Here is a 24,425-nt window from a genome sequence, read left to right on the forward strand (position 1 = left end):
TCCCCGATGCTCTATTTCCCTTCCCGCCTCGCCGTTTTTCTGCCTGGGGAGGGGCGGGGTGAATGCCCCCGCCCCCCCTCCCCCGCACGCTCGCACTACGGCTCCCGCTAAGACAGCCCACCGCCAGGTGCTGTGACAAACGAGGGGCGTGGAAGGCACAGAACACGCCTCACCGCTGCAAGACCACAGGCGCGCGGGGGGCGGAGGGGTGTATGGAGCGCAGACTCCATACACATCCACCCTCCTCCCAATGAGCCCCACCCAGCACATGCAATAAAATAATCATCTTATACATTCTTGAATCTCACAAAATGTAACATTTGACAGAAAAAAGTGAAATTTAGAAATAGGCCTCCCCTTGCTTCAAGAGCTGAGGTAATTAGGACTGCACAGGCTGCATAGTGAGCAGCTGCAGCAGAGAAATTAAACTGGGATCCTTGGAGAAATTTGGTAACAATCGATAGCCATCCCAGGAAGTCTGATACGTTCACCAAGCCCAGCCTTTCTGTATTTATAGATCTTGGATGAAAGGGGTTTTTAGGAGGGAGCTGTTAGAATCTAAGAAGTAAAAAATGGAGAAAAAAAAATGACAAACAGTCAGGGAAAAGGGTAGACTGACTGCAAATGAGAGAGAGAGAGAGAGGGAGAGGGTAGGGGAGAGGTACTGAGAGAGAGAGAGAGAGAGAGAGAGAGAGAGAGAGTGTGTGTGTGTGAGAGAGAGGCAGAGAGAGACACGGTGTGTTTGCGAGACGCGCAGCGCGTGTGTGAGAGAGAGAGGCAGACAGAGAGACGCAGTGTGTGTGTGTGTGTGTGTGTGTGTGAGAGAGAGAGGCAGAGAGAGACGCAGCGTGTGTGTGTGAGAGAGAAAGAGAGAGAGGGGCAGATAGAGACGCAGTGTGTGTGCGAGATGCGCAGCGTGTGTGTGTGAGAGAGTGTGTGTGTGTGTGTGTGTGAGAGAGAGGGGCAGATAGAGACGCAGTGTGTGTGTGAGACGCGCAGTGTGTGTGTGAGACGCGCAGTGTGTGTGTGAGAGAGAGAGGCAGAGAGAGACGCAGTGTGTGTGTGTGAGACGCGCAGCGTGTGTGAGAGAGTGTGTGTGAGACAGCACTGCTGGTGTCCCGGGGAGACGAGCTGTCAGAGTGTTTACGCAGAGGCATGTGAGACCCATCTGTGACTCAGAGAGCAGGGAGCCGCCAGGCTGGGTGGCTGAAGCGCCAGTCCAGCGATCAGCCAGGGGATCAGCCCAGGGATCAGTCTGGGGAACAGCACGGCGGCCAGCCCAGCGATCAGTCCTGAGATCAGCATTCCGATCAGCACAGCGATAAACCCAGCAATCAGTCCAGTAATCAGCCCAGAGATCAGCCTGATGATCAGCCCAGCAATCAGGGTGGCGACCAGCCCAGTGATCAGTCCAACGATCAGCCTGGGGGGATCAGCCCAGAGATCAGGTGTGGCTCACAGTTCACGCGCTCCACACGCAGGCGCTCACGCACCGCCGAAGCACAGACACGAGTCACGACTCTTCCTTTCAAAGCCACAGTGCTCAGCTCAGGCTGACGCATTCACGCGAATCCGCCTGTCGTACCCGCCCACACCCCCCTCCCCTCCCCCCGGTCTCGCCCTTCATCCGCGCGCTCGAGAGCATGACACACAGCGGACGCATCCCCGATCTCTGCGCCAGAAGGTCATGGGTTTCAGTCCCACAATGCATTATCTCAGTGAACCCTGGAGCAGAGTACTTCATCCCAATATCTCCAGTGAAAAAGCCAGCTGCGAACGTGTTACAGACAGGACAAAATGCACACAGAGAATAAATAAACAACACAACAATTAGCTGTGGCACCAACCCAGAAGAAAACAGGGATAATTATTGTGAGCTTTTCAGACCAGTTTCCGTCGGCTGGCTACAGAGGCAGAAGGGGATTGCGGCACTGCACCGAGAAGCAAGAGATTTGGGATATCGCTGAAAGTGGGGGGGGGAAAAAACAATACAATCACAAATTTCCAATTCTAATTTTCATGAAATGAATGAGCTCAAAAGGACTGAGGAAAAGACTGGCCTTCATGCTCTTCACTGCGCCTTAACCCTTTGAAGAGCTGAGGTTTATTAAAAATCTTTTTATGTTTTCAAAATTCTAAGTCAGTGTTCCTGTTCTCTGTTGCATTCAGTTACCAGTAGCGATTGTGACATCAGCATTAGAATGTTCAGTTAAGAACATTCCAATCACATATTTGTGACCTCACACCTTACAGGGTAAAAAAAGGGAAATGGGCATGGGGTCTGATTTTCCAAAGAAATATGGCACGGGATGCTCTGGCTCGGGGTTCATCCATACCTCTCCATGTGAGGACACCCAAGATTCAAAAGCATTTAAAAAATCATTTGGCCCGACTGCAACTGCAGACTGAAGGCCCAGCAGTCCTCCCGTCTCCCTGAACACCGTACCGTCCAATCTTATGTAATGAATTCAGGTTATTATGGCTTTTTTTATGGTTTAATGGGGTTTTTATGGCTTGTTGTGGATGTTTATATTTGTGTACTCGCACAGTGCATTGCGGTTCTTGGTTAGCACAGATAACTTACGTTTAGTATCTCAGTGATGCCGCATGTACACTCGCTGGTCTGCAGGGCTCTACCCTAGCAGGTCCAGAGACTAAAACCAGCTGGGCGGGACGGTACAAGGTTGAGACAAGGAACACAAGCAGAAATGCAGGACTCCAGATTCTGATAACCATTTATTCTATTCTGTAAAATATCAAAAGCTCTCTTTTACACCAAGACAACCAGTAGCCTAGAGGATGGGCCCCCCTTTCAAAGCTGGGTTCCTGCTGAGATTTTTTCCCATTGGGGAGTTTTTTCTCGCCACCATTTGAGGGTTTTTCTCCCCACCGGGGACTTATTTTACCTCATGTGCTTTCTGTTTGGGGGTTCAGGCCTGGTTTTTGCTTTTTGTTCATATTTTTTTCTTCACTAACACAGTGCAGAGAGTCCATTTCAGCGCTTCCTGAACTCTCAAAGCTTTGGCCTCATTCGTCAAGAAGAAAAGGAGAAAGAAACAGGCGCTGAGTGAACGTGGCCCTTCCGTCTCCGGCTCGGGCTGCCGGGGGACATCGTACGCGCCGCTCTCAGTCCTGCGCATCGCTCCCTGTGCTAACCGCTAACGCAGAGACAGAGCTGGACAGTGTGCTCTCAGCCCCGCGCACCGCTCCCTGTGCTAACCGCTAACGCAGAGACAGAGCTGGACAGTGCGCTCTCAGCCCCGCGCATCGCTCCCTGTGCTAACCGCTAACGCAGAGACAGAGCTGGACAGTGTGCTCTCAGCCCCGCGCATCGCTCCCTGTGCTAACCGCTAACGCAGAGACAGAGCTGGACAGTGCGCTCTCAGTCCTGCGCATCGCTCCCTGTGCTAACCGCTAACGCAGAGACAGAGCTGGACAGTGTGCTCTCAGCCCCGCGCATCGCTCCCTGTGCTAACCGCTAACGCAGAGACAGAGCTGGACAGTGTGCTCTCAGTCCTGCGCATCACTCCCTGCACTAACTGCTAACGCAGAGACAGAGCTGGACAGTGTGCTCTCAGCCCCGCGCATCGCTCCCTGTGCTAACCGCTAACGCAGAGACAGAGCTGGACAGTGTGCTCTCAGTCCTGCGCATCGCTCCCTGTGCTAACCGCTAACGCAGAGACAGAGCTGGACAGTGTGCTCTCAGCCCCGCGCATCGCTCCCTGTGCTAACCGCTAACGCAGAGACAGAGCTGGACAGTGTGCTCTCAGTCCTGCGCATCACTCCCTGCACTAACTGCTAACAAAGAGCGCATCGCTTTCCCTTTTCAGCAGCCTCCTGCTCTTCAACGAGGGCAAGCGCGGTTTCTCTCCTGTTGTAACTGATCCAGTGTTGGTATATGCCACTGCACACATGCATGCATCCACAGACACGCACGCACACACACACAGAAGCATAAACATGCAAACACACACATTCACGTACTGACAGAAACACACACACACTGACACACACTCACTGGCAGAAATGCGCACGCACACACATACACTCTCACTGGCAATCGCACGCATTCTCTCTCTCTCTCTCTCACACACACACACACCTTTTTGGTTTTCCTTCAGAATTCCATTGACGATCAGCACTCCTTTTTCCCCACTCCTGAATAGAGGAGATAGCTGACTGCGTGCTCTAATTCATTTGCAGCGAAGCCCCGCCAATTGAGAAAGGTGACGGGAAAGTCAACCCTCAAAAGAGACTTCTCCTTCAAACTCAATGACCAAGACACACGGTAGGCAAGGCTGCAGCCCGCACAGAGAGAGAGAGCGAGAGAGCGAGCGTGTGAGAGAGAGAGAGAGAGAGAGAGAGAGCTTCCTGTTGAGTCCTGAGCTGACTGCCTCCATACTAAAAGCCAGAATCTCAGCTGCGACGCTCTGCACCGCTGCTCCGCGAGCACATCAACCCCACGCTTTTATGGTTTAACGCAGCGCCTCGTCAGAACGACTCTTTTAAAAAAGGATCACGTGCGACGCCGCGTCTGCTTAACGGTCCCGCGAACGAGGGGCCGATCTAAACTCCGCGGCGTAAATCTGCTCCCCGTGTATTCGGCAGCGCGTCAGCGGCCCGGTTTCCTCCTCAGCCCTCGAGGTGAAAACGCCCAGCGCAAAACGGTGCTGCCGCAGCCCTTCCCCCTCGAACCCGAAACGGCGCGGCCCAGGGTGGCGTGCCATCCAGGCATCCGTACAGAACCGGGCTTGGACTCAGTGGCTGAATGGGCCAATGAGAGCGTGGTTCCTGTGTGGCAGAACAGAACCGGGCTTGGACTCAGTGGCTGAATGGGCCAATGAGAGTGTGGCTCCTGTGTGGCAGAACAGAACCGGGCTTGGACTCGGTGGCTGAATGGGCCAATGAGAGCGTGGTTCCTGTGTGGCAGAACAGAACCGGGCTTGGACTCAGTGGCTGAATGGGCCAATGAGAGTGTGGCTCCTGTGTGGCAGAACAGAACCGGGCTTGGACTCAGTGGCTGAATGGGCCAATGCGAGTAAGGTTCATGTGTGGCAGTTCCTGGGATCCGGTGGTTGCAGGGTTGATTCCCAGCTCAAGCACTGCAGTTGCACATCTGAGCAAGACAGTCAGTCTGAATTGTCTGGGTAAATACCCAGCTGTATAAATGAATCAAACATAAAACAAAACATAATCTGTGTAAGCCACTCTGGGTTAAGAGTGTCTGTTAAATACTGTTTCTGACAACATTTGGGTGTTTCAAAAGCATTCCAGAGGCGTATTCTGAAGCCGGTCGCTAATGCTCCAACATGCTAGCGGCTTTTGAATACCGATGCAGGGCTGCCGGCATTGCCGGCATGTTTATTCATTTTCGATTTCTTTTTGAGCGCCTCAAATGAAACGTGTCCATCTAAGATCTGCGCAACAAGCCCGAACGAACGTTTCCTCATTTCAAGCACTTGAATCGCTGAATTATTTCCTGAATCTTTATGTCATCTTCTGTTTTTTTTTTTTGTCCCGGCCCGAGCGACTTCTCGCGACGTTAACCCCAGACAAAGAAGGGGGGGAAGAGACGGAAGGAACGGAGCGCACCCGTTGTTTTTCGGCTCTGAGTGAAACGTCGTGTTTTTGGTATCTGGCCAGTGGCGCGTGAAGATAAAACGCGCTTTCGTTCTTCCGGCCGGAGTTAATGAATCTGTCCATCCCTGCCCCGCTGCCGCGGTTACGGAATCCGCGGCAACCCCGATCGATGCCGGCCTGACCCCTCTCTCTCTCCGCCGGCCTCAGCCAATCAGTGTCAGACGATGACATGTCTTAAGGTACATCCTTCTTTCAAAGCCGGTAATTTCGCCACCTCTGAACTCTTAATCAAAGCTTGACTGCACCTGAACTGCCCCCCCCCCCCCCCCAACACCCCCCCCCCACACCCTCACAGCAAAACGGCAAACGCATGACTGAAGGTTCCCTTACCCCTCCGCCCCCCCCGCGCCTGGCCCTTCCCAGCAGCCCCTGCAGGACAGGCGGGCGGTGTGAGTTAACGAGGCGCAGCTCGCTCCTCAAGGGCCTGAGGGACTGGGCCGGGGTTGGGCCACCCCGCTCTCACGGGCGCGATCCTGTGCCGAAAAAGAGCCCCGCGTGTGTCGTCCCGCGCCATCCAAGTGCTCCGTGCGAACCCGGGGGGGGGGGGGGGGGGGCGGGGGGGGGGTAGCAGGGAGTCGGGTCAGCGACTTCCAGATGTGTGACATCCACACTACTGCCCTACACGGAAACGCCCAAGAGTATTTCACCAGCTGTCACTCATGCGAGGAGCGTGTCCTTTTATGGGCGGAGCTTCCTGTATGAAGGCAACAGCCCCATGTCCGTAGGGTACCCTCACACAAGGATTTAACCATAACATAAACACGTAATAAAGGAAGCGTTATTTCTCTCATATCTTAACAATGCTGCAGTGTTTCAGGGTGAAAGCACGATGAGTGCTATTAGGGCGAAGAGTGACACAACCATGTACCCTTTACTTCGTGCTCAAAGGTAACGATGGCCTCCTTATTCAGAAAACAGGCGTCTCTTCTGCACTTATTTCAGTAAGTATTACCGAGACAGTATTAGAAGCTTCTTAAAATACGCTGTTTCACAATGAAGCCGACTTGAATCGCCAATTCAAAGCTTAAGTTCTCTTCATAAAAAAAAGAGTAGGTGGAAAGAGACAGGCCAGCCTTGGCTGCAAAAAAGAGAGCAGAGAAGAAAACAGCAGCTCCCCGAATCCAAATCCCCATTATTTTCACGTAGCCCCAGCCACACGAGCAAGGCCAGAGTCGTTTCTTTTACCTAGCGCTGTCTGTGCCTTTGATGACATTCAAAACCCAAACTCCGAGGCTAAGCGTTAGCATTCTCCGCAGTACCGCTGCATAACAAGTGAGCTGGGGGAAAAAAAAAAAAAAACTAACATTGAAAGCGTTCCAGGGGACACATTTAAATGCGGAGCCACAGTCGGGTGTTCCGCGCACGGGGGCACAAGCCACAACGGCAAACCGCAGAACCTAAAAAAAAAATAATAAAAATAAATAAATAAATAAATAAATAAATAAATAAATAGATTTTTTTTTTTTTTAAATCTACTTCTGCAGTAGCCGCGCGTTTGCAAAAAGGTCTGCGGCGATTATTCAAATTGGCGCGTTTGCGATTATTACAGTAATCAGCGCACAGCGGCCGCGTTTGAGCACCCTTCCGCGAAGCGAAGCTGAACTGGGTAGAGCCGACAGGGGCCTCGGCCCCGCGGTCTATCTGCCGTCGCGCCGCGGAGCTGTTCTTAGGCGCGGGGGCCAGATAAGTTTCATTAATTGATAATTATGCAACCCCCCTTAAAAAAAACGAGAGATTGTAAGCATTACAAAATGTGCCTATTTTAAAGGAAGATAAGCCGCCGCCCAACCCCGCCCCCCCCTTCAAAAAAATGGTTCCCCCCCGCCACCACAAAGAAGAAGATTTGGGTACGGAACAACAATTTTTGATTTTCCGCGGCGAGAGGGCCAAAAAAAAAAAAATGTAGTTGTGAAGCAAACATTAAAGTTTGTCTGCCACAGCACTTTTCAAAGGGGCAGAAGGAAGGTTCCAGACAGATCACACACAAACACTTTCTCAGAGACACGAATCTGTCTGCAGTCTGCGGAATGACAGCGTACAATCGGCATTTCTCTGCTTTGAAGAGCCTGACGTCTGACTGAGAGACGGAGCCTGTGGAGAGCTACAGTTAGCCCTGAAGGTTTTCCCTTTGCCGAATCTTGTCTTCCGCTGGTATGTTATTCAGGAAGCAGGATTTCACGCTTGCATCACAAGGGACAGGAATTACAATGGGAATAGTAAAACAGAAGTCCACAGGCAGATCGTTTCCCTGTTTTTATTTACGAGTTTATGCTCTGGGTGCAGTACTGCTATCTGAACACTAGGGAACCAATGGAAACTTCTCTGCGATACCATTGAGTGCTGCTGTCTTCCCAAGCCACGCCACAAGATTCTGTTGTCCGTCCCAGGATATTTAAGGAAGTTTGGTTCATTAACAAGTAAGCTCCTTGCAACTAGTTCTATCAACAGCCAAACATAACAGATTTTTTTTTTTTTTTTAAGCCAGTCATAAAGCACAAGAGGCATAGTTTCACGATGACAAGGTAAAACCAGCACTCTCGTCAGGCAAAGCTCATCCGTTTACTGTGAGCGGCACCCTGGCCCTGAACGCACATTCTTCATCGCAGACTGCGAGCTCGGTAATCAGCTCGCTCTTTCACATAAGATCTTCCACTTATTCATGCAGCACTAAGGCCATTTATAATGCCAGGAAGAGGGGGGGGGGGGAAAAAAAACATAGAACTCATGACTGCTGATCTACGCTCCTGACACAGACCCAGAGAGAAGTCATTAAGACCCAGAACGCTTGGCTATCTTTCAATCTAAATATATTACTATGATCTTTTTTTTTAAAATTTATTTATTTATTCTTACAGTCAGCACAAATAACTATTAAGCACTACTGAATAGGTCCTGCTTTCTCCTTATCCTTCGAGCGACCTGCACACCCGGCTCTCTGTGTCACAGAAAATGTCTTCTCGTTGTTGCCGAGCGAAGAACGCAAAAGCAAAAAAGTAGAACCGTTTTCAAAAAAAAAAACCGTCTGTTTCAAGCGACCCCCGCCCCTGGCCGTGATTCCCTCAGCTGCATTTTATCAGACGGCCCGCCCTGAGACCGTCGCTGTAAACAGCGTTTGTAAACGCATTAAGGGCGGCTAATGCCAGAGAGTCCAGGAAGCTAATTAACTCTACTGTTCTATTAAATGTCTCTGGTTTCCTGTTTATGAATTTGATCACCACCCCCCCTCCCTCCCCCCCCTCCCCCCCAAACACACTCCCATGCCACCCCCACCCACATTGCTCATGCTCAGCCTCTGCTCATTTTGGGCTCTCTTTTACACCCGGCGCAAAGCGACACCAAGCGCGGCCCATGTGTCTTTGCTAGTTTCAGACCGACGCAGTTGTCATTTTCCCCGTCCAGCGCCCACATGGTTTGAATAGCAAATGTACTTGGCCATGGGCGTGCTGGTCTTAAAATGAGGTGTGGTCAGGCGCATTGTTGGCGCGTTGCTATCTTGAGGCAGCGGAAAGCGATTGTGCGATTGGCCAACAAAAACCTGGTCTTAAGTCAATGGCGCAGTATGTTACTGTTATTTTAAAGCGTTCTTTCCTATTACTTGGCAAATCCGCCATTATAATAGCAATCCGCCAAGGTGCAAGCGCACCTGGCTTTTAAAGGGAATGGGAGATGACACTCTGATTGGTTTATTTCATGTTATGGCCAAAACACACCTATGATTAATTAAGAGACAAAGTGCAATCCCTTTGAACCATGCGCCTTACTTTGCGCTCAGATTATCCGCCGTTAAACTAGCAAAAGTGGATTTGGACACGCCCTAAATGCACTTGCGCCATGCGCTTTAGACCGTGCGCTTAGATCGTTAAAATATCGCCCTTTGTCTTTCTGTCCATTTCTTAATTTTGGCACGCAGGTGCACAACAGCCAACACACTTCTGTATCCTACAATGGACGTATCCCACAAAAAAAATATTGAGTTTTTCCTCCTGTACAAATTGTAAATAATTCCTCAGTGGAACATTCCCTATGTGGTGTGCACTTGTGTTTGGCCTGCTTTTGACTCCACAGAGTTGATTTAATGACTGATTGTGGCCTGGAGATACAGGAATGCAGGAAGGATACAGGAAGCATCTACCGCTCTGAAAGAAATTATGAGATCATCCCTTTTTTTTTTTGAAGTATCAGCAAATATTCCTAAACCATGCATTGTTATTTTATTATCTATTTTTGGGCATAAACTTTTTGATATACGCTGTGTATTTTTTCGAATTTTGGCAAGTTGTCATTTTCTGCAAATTGAATGCCCTGAATGACATGGTTTTAGTTTGGAATTAAAATCAAATGTGAAAATCAAAAAAAAGTTAGATTTTACACAGACACATACCCATAAACTGAGAAACTGAAAATTTGATGTGGTCTCATTTTCTCCCCAGAGCTGCGTCTATGTTCTCACTGGAAAAGCACAGCTCTTCAAATATCATGGAATTTTAATTTTCTGGCCTGGGGTCCACTGCTCAAAGACTGGTGCCACTGACCGGAAAGACAAGGGACTCCACACAACATCAGCAGTTAATCCTGGTTCTAACTCTGAAATGAATATTAATATCGATATCATAACATTGCCTGCACCTCTGCACGCCAGAAAACCCAAAAGGAAATGAGTCATAACATTCAGATGATAAAACTGCTCGTTCATAGAACACGAATAAAAGACGTATACTACACCAGCTTTTGTATACATATAGTCGCGGACGTTCCCCTATACTTCTGGGAATCAGATAAATATTTGCCATAGTAAAGACACATTCTTCTCGACAGCTTAAGCAAACTGCCTCATACATGAATGAGTTCGTTACATTTACAAAGTTTTTATTATTATTCATGTTTCCCAACGTGTCAGCTCAAAGATGGAGGAGGATCCCCCGGTTGTAGTCTTCCCCAAGAAAAAACCCACCAGCCTACTCCACAGCCGCCTCGTATTTGTATTTACTGTAGAAGATAGCCGGTTCGATAGGCTGCCGTCGCTTTAGCCCCGTTTATGTCAATCAATCAATTCAAGCCCTACTTTGACACCCACATCCACTGTGTTCGCAGAAGCGAGGTTCTCAAATCGGTGCCAATTTTCCAAATACATTCTAAATTCGGAGATTTTTGCTAATCCGTTATGAACTCCAGCGGATTCTAGCGCGCTACAACAGCGGGCATTCCGTGTCACATTACAACAGTGCCACACAATAACACGTTATACAGGTAGTCGCGAATATTAATGGGTTTAGAACAAATATAAATAAAGAATAAATAGGAAATCTTTGAGCGCGTTATTTTTTTATATACACACTATACGTAGCGCAGGCTATTCACTGCCGCTCTGATGTACAACTGTTCACACCAACATCGTAAAATTTCACCCGTGTCATTATACAGAGGTTAGCACCCCCTCGAGCCCATTAAATGATGCAAATATGCAGCAAATACCAACACCAACATACAAAATACAATGGACGACCCCCGACACAAGCGAACTTGGCTGAGCCTTCTGTCAAATGTTCGTTTTCACCAGACACGAAGGCAATTCAACATAACAGTTAAACCTAAGTAGAATGGAATTGCTTGACTCGTGGTAGAAAACGAGAATTACCTTCATGATTTTTTCGTTTAGTTCATAGGCTACATTTTTATTTGTGTATTTTATTTTATTAATTTGCCTATTTTAGGCCTATGTATTTATTTTTCGTGGCGTAAATCATATTTGATCACATCTGAAAACTTGCAGTAGGCTAATCCACGCGTGTAGAGCAGAACACGACATCGTTTCGTCCGGTGGGACACACGGTGATATTAACCACGTCCAGCAATTTCATAGGGAACCCGAACGACAAGAAAGAGCAAGGTGACTGATTTTCTGTCACCAAAATTCACAGGATCGGGACCGGTTTGCGGGCATGTGCCTCCACAGATAGACTAGGGTGCATTTTCTTCGCTCGCATGAGATAAGGTAACGATAAAAATTCGTAACTGACGAAATACAGTATGTGCGTTTTTATTTTTCCACGTAAAACTCCGTATGCCCACAAGATAAATACGCCTTAAAAGCGACTTGACCCTCAGTCTCCTTTCCGTTCCCCGTGCCAACTCACGGATCCACGTAGCTTTTGCATTTTTCTGGCTGTCCGTCTGGGCTCTTTACCAGAGAAGCACACTATGACTTTAACCCTTCAAGAATTACACTACAAAACACCTTCACCTACCTGTAATACAATTACGAAAAATTATACCGTACAACTTTGACTATTACTGACAGTTCAAGTGTTAAATAAAATCGTGTCCATAATCGTCGCAGTTGGCACCAAAATGTCATCATCCGACATAACTACACAGATCGGTTTGGTGTGTCCAAATTCTGAATGCAGTCAAGATATTTCTGGTGACAAGAGCAAACATATATATTTTATAAAAAGGGTGCTTACTTGTGTCGTCTCAACTCTCCCAGTTTGAACAGTGATGTAATATTCCTGGATTGGCAGGATAATTTTGGATCCAGTACACGGAAAACAGAATGCAGTTGTTTTTTTCTTCTTCTCCCGCGAGCAGATGCAGACGGTGCTAGCCCTGCCGTTCCACCTGCACCCCTGGAACCGAAGACACAGCATCAGCACCACACGGGAGCCCGCCCCAAAAACACGCCCCGTTTCGCCGATATTGGCTACTTTCAGCAAAAAATGGGCGGGGTTAGTGGAATAATTGTCCAATGCACACACACTGACTTAAAAATGCATAGCCCGCTCAATGGGACCGGATAACTGACGGCAATAATGGCCAATAAAAACTTCTCACAATCGGTGTTTTCCATTGCATACGGGGTGCGACAAACAGAATTAAACTGGCAAATTTCTTTTTTTTCCTGTTTTCTTATGAATATCATTTTTTACTTCTAGTGGGGCACGTCGGTGTTTATTGGTCAGTATATCCCAAGTTTAATATAGCTATAATATGGTTTTCTATGAATTTAAGACAATAATCTCAATTTGTCAATAATATCATGCTAATCACCATCCTGTCATAATACAAATTGCATATCCAGTCTTGTTCCTGAGAGAAAGAACGAATTGCTCAAAATTGTTCTTACATTCTATGGTTTTTCAGACATAAAATGTCAATAACCCAAAAATATTGTGGAAGATTTAAAAGTTAAAATGCTGGGAGACTTTCAACTTCGTCATGCAAGATATGCCATTTATATGGATATCTGTGACACCAAGATCTATCTCACACAAGCTTCACATGGGTGTGTGGCGTTAAGTTTACATTAAGTTCCATTAGACCAGAAAGATGCATGGTTGTTTTCTCATCCAACTCTTTTTCCCCCTTTGAAAATACACACCGTCCCCTTATTTTAAAATGGCCACAAATAAACAGCAGAGTAATTGCTAGTGAAAGCCTCCTTCAGGGACAGGAAAAAAATTGAAATACAATTAGCCACTGTGGTTCATGTTCATGTCTCTCTCTCTTTCTTATTACAACACAAATAATGAAGAATATTTTAACGAGGTCTATAATCGAGCTTCCTTGCGGTTACAGTAATCAGATGGTGCATGGTGTTTTGTATGCATCAAGACAGTTTCACAAAAGAGAGAAAACCCAATTTAGCAGAGAAAACCACTTCCAGTACATTATTGCATTAGATTCATTTAGCAGACAGTCTTGTCCACGGTGACATACAATGTGGGAGCAGCACGAGTGCATTCCCAGATCAGCAAAGAGTAAAGACGCAACAGCACTAAAAGCGTGCCAATGACTGCAGTACAGACTATAAATACATACAGACCACACCCATAACAACCTTAAGAATAGATGCAAAAACCCCCATTATAATGTAACCTAAAAACCATAAAAAATACCATAACCTGAATTAGTATGAAAGATGAGAGTACTACGGGTTGGGGGGGGGGGGGGCGTTGGAGAGGAACCAACATGTTTTCTTAATGAGCGATTCCTTCAGTCTGCATCAGAAGACTGCTGATGACTCAGATGTGCTGACCACACACAGTTCCACCACGATGGGGCTATTGTGTCTGGGGGGCGGGGGGGGGGGGGGGTGAACAGCAGGGAGGAAAGACTCTTATTTAAATGCTTATTTTATCCATCCGCGTCTCCCCGGTCCTCGCCTGACCCGGAAATCGATCAAGGTCCGCCATCTTTAAGGACGTTCTCTATACATGTCATTTTCCACAGGTGGTGTCGGGTGCGACAATCCCGCCAAGTATCCAAATGTGATGACGCACGCACGGGAACTTGCATTCCAAATGTGAAAGAGCAAGCACCTGAAATCCGCAAAAATGTCTTTAAAGTTAGGTTTGCTATGTTGCTCAAAATTACCCTGTCAGAGGCATCATTGCTTGTCTCTAGGCAGTCTTCTTTCTAAAAAAAATGTTGTACAAAAAATAAAGACTTATTGTGCTCCTAGTAATAGCTTCATTTCAAATGTAACTCTGGTATTTGGAATGTGAAAACAAACTTTTGTGACCACCAGTCTCCACAGATGTCATGCCAAACCCACCGAAACTGAAAAATTAAAGATAGCCATTTCAAACTTAGCATAATTGTCAATAAGCCAGACAATCACTGCACTCCCATGTCATGGGAAAACAAAACCTAACAACCAGTCCCTCTCAAAGCGCAAAACTACTTTTAGCCTATTGCTTCGGTCACATTACTGTAATATATTAAAAGGAAATTATTATTATTTTTTAAATAATCGCATAGTCCCAGCACAGCATATATTCTGAAGAAAAAAAAAAAAGAAGACACCGTTGATTTTAAAAACCATTTGAGCCAAAATGGCAGTTGGCCTGCCAGTTCCATAAGTCAATGGGATAATCAGGAATAATGAAGTCTAAACCTGGCAATGAAAGACAAATCTGCCCGACCACCAATTACGAAACGGTTCGTTTTTTTTTTTGTTCCGTCCACGGAAAAGAGGTAACCGCAGAGATTCGGGTCCGCTCGTTAGCGCTGCGGCGCTACCGTTCCGTGGCAGTTTGCCGTTTGAAGAGGAGAGTAGGGTGCCGCCTCGCGCTGCGCACGCTCGCAGCCCCGATACCAATCAGTGCTGAACGAGCGCCGCTGCTCGGTTCGGTTTTGTTTTTTTTTGGCTTCCGCTTTTTTAGCGTCAGCGTCGTCCTGAAAAGACGGATGAGTCACTCCCATTAATAAGCCTGCCCATCCTTTCTTGTACATTTCCCCAGTCATACATACACTATGTAGAAGAACGGTCCTCAGGGACTAAGATCAATTTTTAGCCCACAGAGATTAAGTCCTTCCCAGTATTTTGTTCCCATCGCCTGGACTTGCTGATTAACATAATTCTTCACAAAATGTGTAGGACTTGATAGAGTATTGAATGTCATTGGTGCTGTAAAATATAGCACGCTGGCTAACAACAGTATAAAGCTCAAGTGAATTGCTGTTCCACTAAAGATTTGCAAAAAGTTTCAAACCGTTAAGTGAACTGAAAATGGTTGTGATTAGAGACGGATCTATAAATTGTTTGTGCAGGGAAATATAAAATATTGAAGCTCCACCTCTGCTTGCGATGCTTTGATATGCTGTGGCTATTGTAAATTTGCATTTATAATCGAGAATCCGTCAATCCAAAAGCATAATGTTAAATGAAAGGTTACGTGAAAAATGAACATAATGACTCATTGTTTAAAATATTACCCCGCTGAGTTACCTCAGTCATAGAGTATATTCATCTTTTGTCCCCGCCCCATCTCGAATCGCCCATTTCCGTAGGCTAAGTCACCTGTTTATAGCCGCCATTTGCGCCGGACATTAAAAGAACTGGAGCAGATGCCATCTGGCTCCTCTCCCCCGCAGCCATTATTAAGATGATCTGGGAACGACCAGGAAGCCAAAAACAACTCGTTAATCCATTGCGGTGATTATTCAGTTTGATTAATTGTAATCACTCGCAGTCAAGTTGCTCGGGGACCTTGGGCTGGAGATCACAGGGTAGATTCAACTGGACTGAGACGCTGCCAAACGCCTCATCAATAAAAATGAGAAGAAAAATGGGGGGTAAAAATGTAGAGCGGGCTCAGGCTGGTAGCGGCTAGCCAAGGCACACAGTCGATGGGGGCTGTTCCTTTCATCTTCGCGTGTGATGCACATTTGAACGTAATTGGCCCTGGTGATCGACGAGCCGGCACGGAGACCAATCAACGGAGAGCGTACGACCGCGAGCGAAGAGGGAAGCTGAAGAGCCTTTATTGCAAGCGATGGAAAATTGCTCTCCCTCTTTTCCATGGCGAGCAAGTCAAAGATCACCACTAGCGCATGTCTTGAAGTGGGCCCCCTCAGAGCTGAGCTGAGGTGTCAGTAAACGGATGGGGACGCGTTCAGAAAATTGCATTTTTAGTGCACCCTTTTGGGTAATGCTGGCAGTTTATTCCTTATTGCACACAATAAAAGCAGCTGGGGTTCAGCTAGGATATTCAGAGCCACAAATTCAAAAAGGAGCAGAGTGGAGTACAGCGTTCGCTCAAAGAGCTACGGGTTCAAATCCTTAGTGCGATTACTTGGTCTGCAATACCAAGTTAGAAATGACAGCGGCCTAACCGTGATATAATTTTTTTAAGTCTAGGATTTGAGGTCCATATCCCAATATTGTGAGAGGCGGCATGGCATTTGGGCATGTCCCTGGACAGGCCCAAAAAATGTTTTCAGCAAGAGAGGGCTACTGAACTTTGGCAAAACTGGTTCCCCTGAACTTCTTTTGGGACAGGGATGGCCTTTCCAGTGCATTACATCATTGCGCCAGTTTTCTGGTTCACTGCCTCTCCAAAGCCAGTGCTTTGTTTAATACTGAGGTTCACTTCGAACTGGAACAGGAAAGGAAACTATTTGAAGCTTTAGTGTAAGAAAGTGAACAAGATGTTTCCCTCTCTCTCTCAATCTTCCTCTCTCTATCACTCTCTTTCTCACAGACGCTCTCATTTGAAGATTTGGAGACAAGGATTAGCAGCTTGTCTCCCCCCCCCCTTGTTTGACTGTTTAAGCAGAAATGTGATACAAATCTGCTCCTCGTGTGCAATTGCGTTCCACAGGGTTGCCAGATTTGGTACTGGCTTTCATCAAGACTGGGTGAATTGCCTCTGACTCTGCATCAGTTCTCAGGATTTCAGAGCACCTAATTGGGTTCTTAAAAGAATGAAGAAAATCCTTTTGTTCATTTCCCCTTCTCTATGAATACAGACGGAGCTGGGATAACACAATTCTAATCAAATTTCAAACCAAAATCATATTTTATAAATCCATTTAAATGACATTTTTTTATAAATCCCTCCCCCTCCTTTCCACCACTGCTTGGAGTGATGACCCCCACGCCCCGCCCCGCCCCGCCCCGCCCCGCCCCGCCCCAGCCAGCAGAAACAAGACCCACAGCCTACGTCAATGATCTTTTTTCCTACAGACCTGTGGGGTCTGCTGCCCTCTGATTTTTGCCTGGAAATCAGCAACCTGTTCAGACCCGAAGCAACCAGACGAGGCGAGTTAACCATGGAATCAGCCGTTTAATCGATCAGTGAATTTCTGCGCACCAACAAAAACCAGCAGACCCTCCAGGACCGTGCATGCCCCCTGGCCGAGGCTGCTAGAGTAGGACCCCCACCCCCCCCCCAAAAAAAAGCCCCACAGCATTGTGGGTGAAATGTGTTGCGCATGAAGAACCAGGCTGGGAGGAAAACAGCCAGAACGCTGTCGATTTACTCCCTGTCCGCGTTTGGCAGACACCCCTGCTTGTGACAGTGAAATCATACTCAAAGTCAAGGACTCTGGTGGGGCCCATCAATCAGAGCTGAATTGACAGGCGCTCGCATTGAAAAGTCCATCAAAAATTATATATATATATATATATATATATATATATATATATATATATATATATATATAGGTGAGCTTAGAAAATCTTCCAGAGCCAACGATGGCAATCTGAAGAATAAAAAAAGGACTCTCGATTTCAAGGACGGCATGTACAGCCGACAGAGAGAAGTGATTACAGGCGTAGCCGGGGAAACAGGCATGTTCAGATGCGTGTTCACGCGTGTTCAGCATATGGCATGTGCACATAGGAGGTTGCCTCATGTAGCATTGGCATTTATTTCCCCACTCAGTTCATTCGTGTTTGCACATTACGTTCGGGTCATTCGAACCTGTGACCTGGACTGACAGGCATTAAGGCAGTGATGACCAACCTTGTTGCCGGCTATCTACCATCCAGTACGTTTTCACTCCAATCCTAACAAAGCCACACCTCATTCAACAGGTAGAGATATTGTTGACCTGCTGATCAGTAGAGGCGGGTGTGCCAAATTAGGGTTGAAATGAAAACCAACAGGACGGTACATCTCCAGGAACAGGGTCGGTTACCACCGCATTAAGGGAATTTAGCAGATGCTCTTATCCAGAGCAGCTTACGCAGCTTTTCTCAGTTTCACACAGCATCAATTTATACAGCTGGATATTTCACTGGAGCAATTCAGATGAAGCGCCCTGGCACACAGGTACACCAGCAGTACCCTACCTGAAAATCAACCTGCACCCTCTCCTGTAGGTTAGGGGCGTCCAATCGTATCCCAAAAAAAAAAAAAGCTGGTGGGAGTGCAGGCTTTTGTTTCAGCCCAGCAGCAAGACACCTGATTCTACTTACCAATGTCTTGATTAAGTACCATGATTGGTTAATTAGTTGAAGCTGGTGTCATAGTGTTGTAGTGGGGGGTAACAGTGGGACTGACTACCCAGGGCCCAAATGGGGGGGAGGGTCTTCGAAAAGCCTGGAATGAAGCGTGAGAGACACGGATCAAGACAGGAAGGCGGGGGCCCACATACTGCTTATGTGTAGGGCCCAGAATTGTGTGCTTACACCCCTGCCTGCACCCACACCGGCCCTTTGCGAGTAAGACCGGACACCCTTTCTGTAGGCCACAAACCCAGTTCCCTAACCATTACTACGGAGGTGGGCATTCGAGGGCCGAATCCGTTTCTGGTTTTCATGCCAACTTCCGGCCTTAATTACTTAATTAGCCCTGACATTTTACGCCCACTGACATTTTAGCTACATTCCTTGACGAGTGCGTGAATGACAGCTGAAAACTGTCTTTTGTGTCCCCGCATGAAACGTTTCGTTGTGATCAAACCGAACAGCGAACCAGTGTTGGCGTTTACAGCCAATTAGCTCATGTAGCCAGGGTAATTGGTGGAGAGAAAAAATAAAACCCCCAGCATAACACAGGTCCCCCAGGACTGGAATAGCCCACCCCTGCATTACACCACACTGCCCCTTGCCTCCTGCACTCTGGTTTTCCTTCCAGCTGAACTCTCAATTAGCCGGATTTGATTGAGCTGTTGCTAATTAAATCAACGTCCCAGACTGACATCGTCTGGCAGGTACTGTACGCGCGGCCTCTTCTGTGAAAGGAATGCGCCGTGCGGTTGCCTTGTTTTCGCGGAATAAACTTAATTCTAGTTGATTTTTGTCCATTAAAAATAGTCATACAGATTAGTATTCAACTTAATTAAGATTAACTAGTTGTTCAATGAACTGTTTTAGGACCCAAAACAATTAATTGAAGAACTAATTAAGCCTAATGGGGACAGATGCCCGAAAATTCTTTAAGGGCCAGATAAGAAAGAAAAAATGTATTGTTTCTTTTCGTTTCAGCACACACACACACCACTGACTAAAATAATTATGTTAAAGCATAATTATCTTAAGGACTTAAAGCAGGTAACTATCATGGGCATCAATCCCAGGTCACTGTTCAGTTAACAACCTAATCAAACCCTGTTAATTACGAGCAGTTGCTACAAACAAGGCATTCCCCCGTACACAGCTGAATGTCCACAACATGCTTACGTTTAACTATTGCCACAGGGATGGAAATACCCATGTTCAAATATTTGTGAAAATGGATTTGTCCAATTTGCCCAGAATCAATATGCTCGCCTATGGCAGGCCAATGCAGTGAACATTCTTCAGCCCTCTAGTGCAGTGGAACTAAACCGTGTTCCAGGAGACCTACCTTTTCATTTCAGACCTAATTTGGCACACTGCCTCTACTAATGAGCAGGTCAAGAAGATCTCTAGCTGTTGAATGAGGTGTGGTTTGTTAGGGTTATAGCGAAAGCCTATAGGACGGCAGATCTCCAGGAACAGGGTCGATTACCACTGCTCTAGTGAGATTCTTGGGACATTTCTCTCGAACTAAGCGCTTGCTATTATTTCTGTGGCACATACAGCAAACAGACTTGGCAGGGTCACACTTAATTAGGCGGCCAGGGAAAGCACCCAGTTGGATGCAAAGCGTTTTTATGACTCAATCTTGGTTGGGGAAACGCGTACCTTGAGGTTCACTATCAAGTAATGAGACACTCTTGGGAGCTCAATAAAATGCTTGAAACTAGTACAGGCGGAGTCCTACAGTCCACACACCCCTTGTTTGATTCTGGACTACACCCTTAGCCAACAAGAAGAAACAAGACAGTGTGAAAAAAACAGGACAGTGCTGACATGGTCCCACCAGTGGTTGGGTTAAGGCAGTGCTGCCCAACCCTGTTCCTGGGACATCTACGGCCCTGTACGTTTTAATTGCAACCCCAATTTGGCACATGTGCCTCGACCAATCAGCATGCCAATGAGATCTCTAGCTGTTGAATGAGGTGTGCTTGGTTTGAGCTAAAGTGAAAACCTACAGGACGGTAGATCTCCGGGAACAGGGTTGAGCAGCCCTGGGTTATGATTTTCCTGGGTGGGTGGTTTAGAAAGTGGGAAATGACCAAATTCTATTCTGATGATATGCAGAATCTGATTCTAAAGCCAGAGAGGCTGAGAAATGGAGAGAAAAAAATCATTAAAACTGACTGTTTACTGAAGAATCAAATGCAATTCTAAGCTCTAATTTGATAAATGCAGAGGTACTGAGCCAATGTTTCACTGAAGGGCCCAGGGTGCCTAAACCAATGGAGGACTATAGATTTAACTGCACAAGTTTATCAATCGGATGTTTGATGCCGTACCTACCCTGGTTCTAAGCAAACCCAGACCGAATGTATTCGGTGGCTTTTTATTTTAAATTGCACCCTTGGGTCATACTTGATCCCTGTTTTACATGTACATTTTCCACTTGTTCTGACATTACAATGTGATTTTATATTCTCGACATCTAAGGATGTGAATCTGATAAGCTTCTGCTCATGAGTAATTCATTTCACTGTTTGGGGCTCTTATTGCGTTTTTTTTTTTTTTTTTACTCTGTTGCACTAATTAAATTCAACTGAATTGAAGTGTTCATATGCAGGCTACCCTGCGGAGGACCCCATCCAGCTCTGTTCATCTCTGAAACGAGAGAAATCAACTGTGCAGTGTAATCAAACAAAAGGGGAATTGTAAACCACACGCGGTATTTATAATATCATCGTCGTCCATATTTTCATTTCATTAGACCGGCATAATAACGGCGAAGCCGGCGCGCGGGCAGATCTCATTTCCATACGTTCAGCGCGGATTCTCATTTCTCCGGATATTGACTCGTTCGTTATTCTATTTTCCCATTGCTACGGCGACTCGGTTTGCGGTGATAGGTTCAGATCGCGTTACACCTTCCGATACTTTGCTCAGACTGAACTTGCAGAACTTTAGCTGCATAGACAAGCGAAGCTCCTGTAAACTCCCCATCCAAGTAAAAAATAAATAAATAAATGTTTACAAAGCAGGCTTGTTTCCACCAGCTATGCTAATTTCCTTTGCTAAGACAGACTGTATGTACTCCACGGTTTCTCTTTACTTGACCAAGTGCTGCACACAGCTTTCTTAGGGCTCAGCGTTTCAATGGAAATTTTTGCGAAAGAATAAGTGCAGACACACTGAAAAGTTAATCGTGGTAGGTCCACAGTCAAAACGTCACATTGGAGAATCCGTGATATAACTTCTTAGGAGCATAAATAAGTGTTTGTTTTCACAATGGGAACATTACCCAATTTATGTAAGGCTCCTTGAATGGTGGTTGTAACTGCAGAATGCTACGTGGTACTGAATATCTGCCAAATACTTATACAGCATCACCCAACTGTAATATAGGCTACTACAGATTTGAAATATGGAATTTATGGAGCCTATATTATATCAATTAATGATATTTGTCGGCTCCCATTGGCTGAAGCCGATTCAGATAATGCCCTGTTTTACTTGTGAACTGAAAGTTCCCACATTCATGGAATAAGCTGATGAGCACAGACATGAAGTTATAAAGGAATAATACAAAAATGTTATTTGTACAACAAAACATTTCAACATGTTGAGCTGTGTCTGTGTAGCTTAGCTTAGGAGTTCAGCTGGTAAAATGATTATTAATTATTCAAAATATAAATTAGTAAAAGAGGTTCTGTACGAGTAGGCTACTTTAAATATAAAATAATAAAACATCAAAATGTTATTTTAAGAAAATATTTAAACGATGGAAACATTTTCTTCCCTCACCCTGAACTAGGTGGTTAAAACTAATAAGTTTAGATTTCTCAGTAAAAGCCCACCTGCTCACACCACTGTCAAAAAATCTCTCGCTCTATCGGCATTTGTTTTTGAGAAGATGCCACAAATTCAATACCAGGGAAGGGGGGAGGGAGGCGGTTCTTAATTGCCACCATGACTTTGCGAGCAGTCTGGGTGGGCACTGCCAGTCTGCAGCCTCTGCTGCTGCTGCTGCTGCTGCTATCGCTGCTATCTGCTCATTGTTGCTACAGTGACAAGGGACACAGATACTACTGTGGTTTTTGTTTTTTTCCCCCTCTCCCTATAATCCTTCGAGATCAAGAGCATCGGGGTTGGAAAACAAAGGTGCTGTTGAGCCCAGGAAGTAAATACAGAGCTCTCACTTCAGTGAGATAATGTTAAAGATGAGTTGTAAATAAAAATTTTGTTCCCTTACAGAGAGAGAGAGATTAAAGTATATCTCTCTCTCTCTCTGCAATAGAACTATTGGAGAAAAGAGAATACAGTCTGACTACCAACTTCATAATGAAAGGAGAACAGAAGGCAATTACTTTACACACGCGCGCGTTTCGGTAACGACCTTAGTAACGCCATATTTATCGCATTTTTGTTTAAAAAATTAAGCTAAACGGAGCGAATGGTAATTTAAGTAACGGTTATTCCTTACCGTTGTACACGCGCCAGAAGACAGACATTATCAATCTTTAACGGACATAAACAGGAAGCACAAAGTAATCAATGAACATCACCGTCGGTAAAAGCTGTTTTATGGGTATATCAAAGATGTGTAGGCCTATTCCACTCGCAGTGATTTTAGAGACAAAAATAATAAGTACAAAGCCTTACTTCGGTAAAGTTAGCCTTTTTTCTTTTTTCCTTCTTCCTTCCATAGGTAATTCCCAGCTTTTTTGCTTCTTTTTTTTTTTTTTTTTTTTTTGAAAGATTGCCCTTCCGGAGCACGTGCCATTTTCAAATGGAATTAGCACGTGCAAAATTCCCCTGAGATTGACGTTTATTTGGAATACTAGTATTGTAGAATGGTATGGGAAGTATGGGCACCATCTCTGCAATAATGTAAAATGTATTGAAACACCACAGACAATGATTCATTCTCAGATTTAAAAAAAAAAAAAATCTAAATGATGATTTGATCAAGCAAATCGATTCTGATTGTTTGTCATATATAAAACTGAAAACTCCCACCTCTGCGTTTAGTAGCACCCGTGTTACCAGCTACTCAATTAAAACATATAATTTCACACTTCGGGTTTGCAAGCCTCTGTCAAAATGCCTGTGTTTACAGTGCACTGACGGCAATGTGAAGTCCTCCACGGAGCTCCCACAGGTGTTTCCTCAGAAATTAAGTGTTTTGCATCTGTGTCTGCTTCTGTCAACAGTCCTCTGTGTCACTCGTTACCCTGCTGAGCGATATTTCCCACCCTGACAGATGTTTGCCTGGGTAGCTGTCATTATGTGGGACTACACAATTATGCTGGGATATTTACTGAAGCTATTAAGGTTAAGGGCCTCGCTCATGGGTACGATAATAGAGAGTCACGTGGGAATTTAACCTACAAAAAACACTGGCTCACAAGGTTGCAGCCCTCTCTGCTGAAACCACGAGTTTACTTAGTGTCCCTTTTATTGCACAGCTGGATATACTTTAGAAATCCATATTTGGTACACTGGTCAAAGGTGTGGTGGCAGTGTCCCACCTAGTAATCAAACCTGAAACCTCTGTGTTAAGAGTTCAAATCCCCAACCGTTTTGGTACATTCAGAATTCATTAATACTTTAATTCATTTTTCCACAAAAGGTTCCTAGTTCCGGGGTAAAGTTCCTGCGGTGGAAACACGGCTATTCATTCATTCATTTTAATTTTCACATACAGGCCCTTTCGTTGAGATTCTTTCACCAGTTCTGTCTGGTGAAGGTCTCCATTTCTGATCCCCAGGAACAGGCAGACGCTGAAACATTTGAATGTGGAGGTTGGACATCCATGAAAGGTTCCATATTTTGTGTGCTTGTAATGACCTGGAAAAGGGTATAGTTACATGTGAAAATGACTGCAGTGTATTTGAGTAGTGCTTTGTAATATTGACACAAAAGCAAAAGCAGTCATGATACTGTATACACATGCACAAAGACACCCACCCACACATGTACAGAGTCTCACGCACATACACAGGCACACACACACACACACAGACACACACACATAAGTATTTCTTTCTCCAGGCTT

At 45.9% G+C, this 24,425-nt stretch overlaps 1 protein-coding gene across 3 annotated transcripts in view; it reads right to left on the bottom strand.

Moving 5' to 3' along the window:
* The window catches only part of nrxn2b (neurexin 2b), a 631,318-nt gene extending 608,243 nt beyond the window's left edge, over positions 1-23,075 (bottom strand). For all 3 annotated transcript variants that reach the window (XM_035408766.1, XM_035408765.1, XM_035408763.1), the window contains exons 1-2: positions 23,030-23,075; positions 12,105-12,266 (exon numbers count right to left, since the gene is read on the bottom strand). The gene's annotated coding sequence lies outside the window, so the exon portion shown is untranslated. The remainder of the gene's footprint in view (positions 1-12,104; positions 12,267-23,029) is intronic.
* Positions 23,076-24,425: the final 1,350 nt, after the last annotated feature.

The sequence above is a fragment of the Anguilla anguilla genome, chromosome 3 (genome assembly GCF_013347855.1).
Source record: "Anguilla anguilla isolate fAngAng1 chromosome 3, fAngAng1.pri, whole genome shotgun sequence".
NCBI classification, from domain to species: Eukaryota; Metazoa; Chordata; class Actinopteri; order Anguilliformes; family Anguillidae; genus Anguilla; species Anguilla anguilla.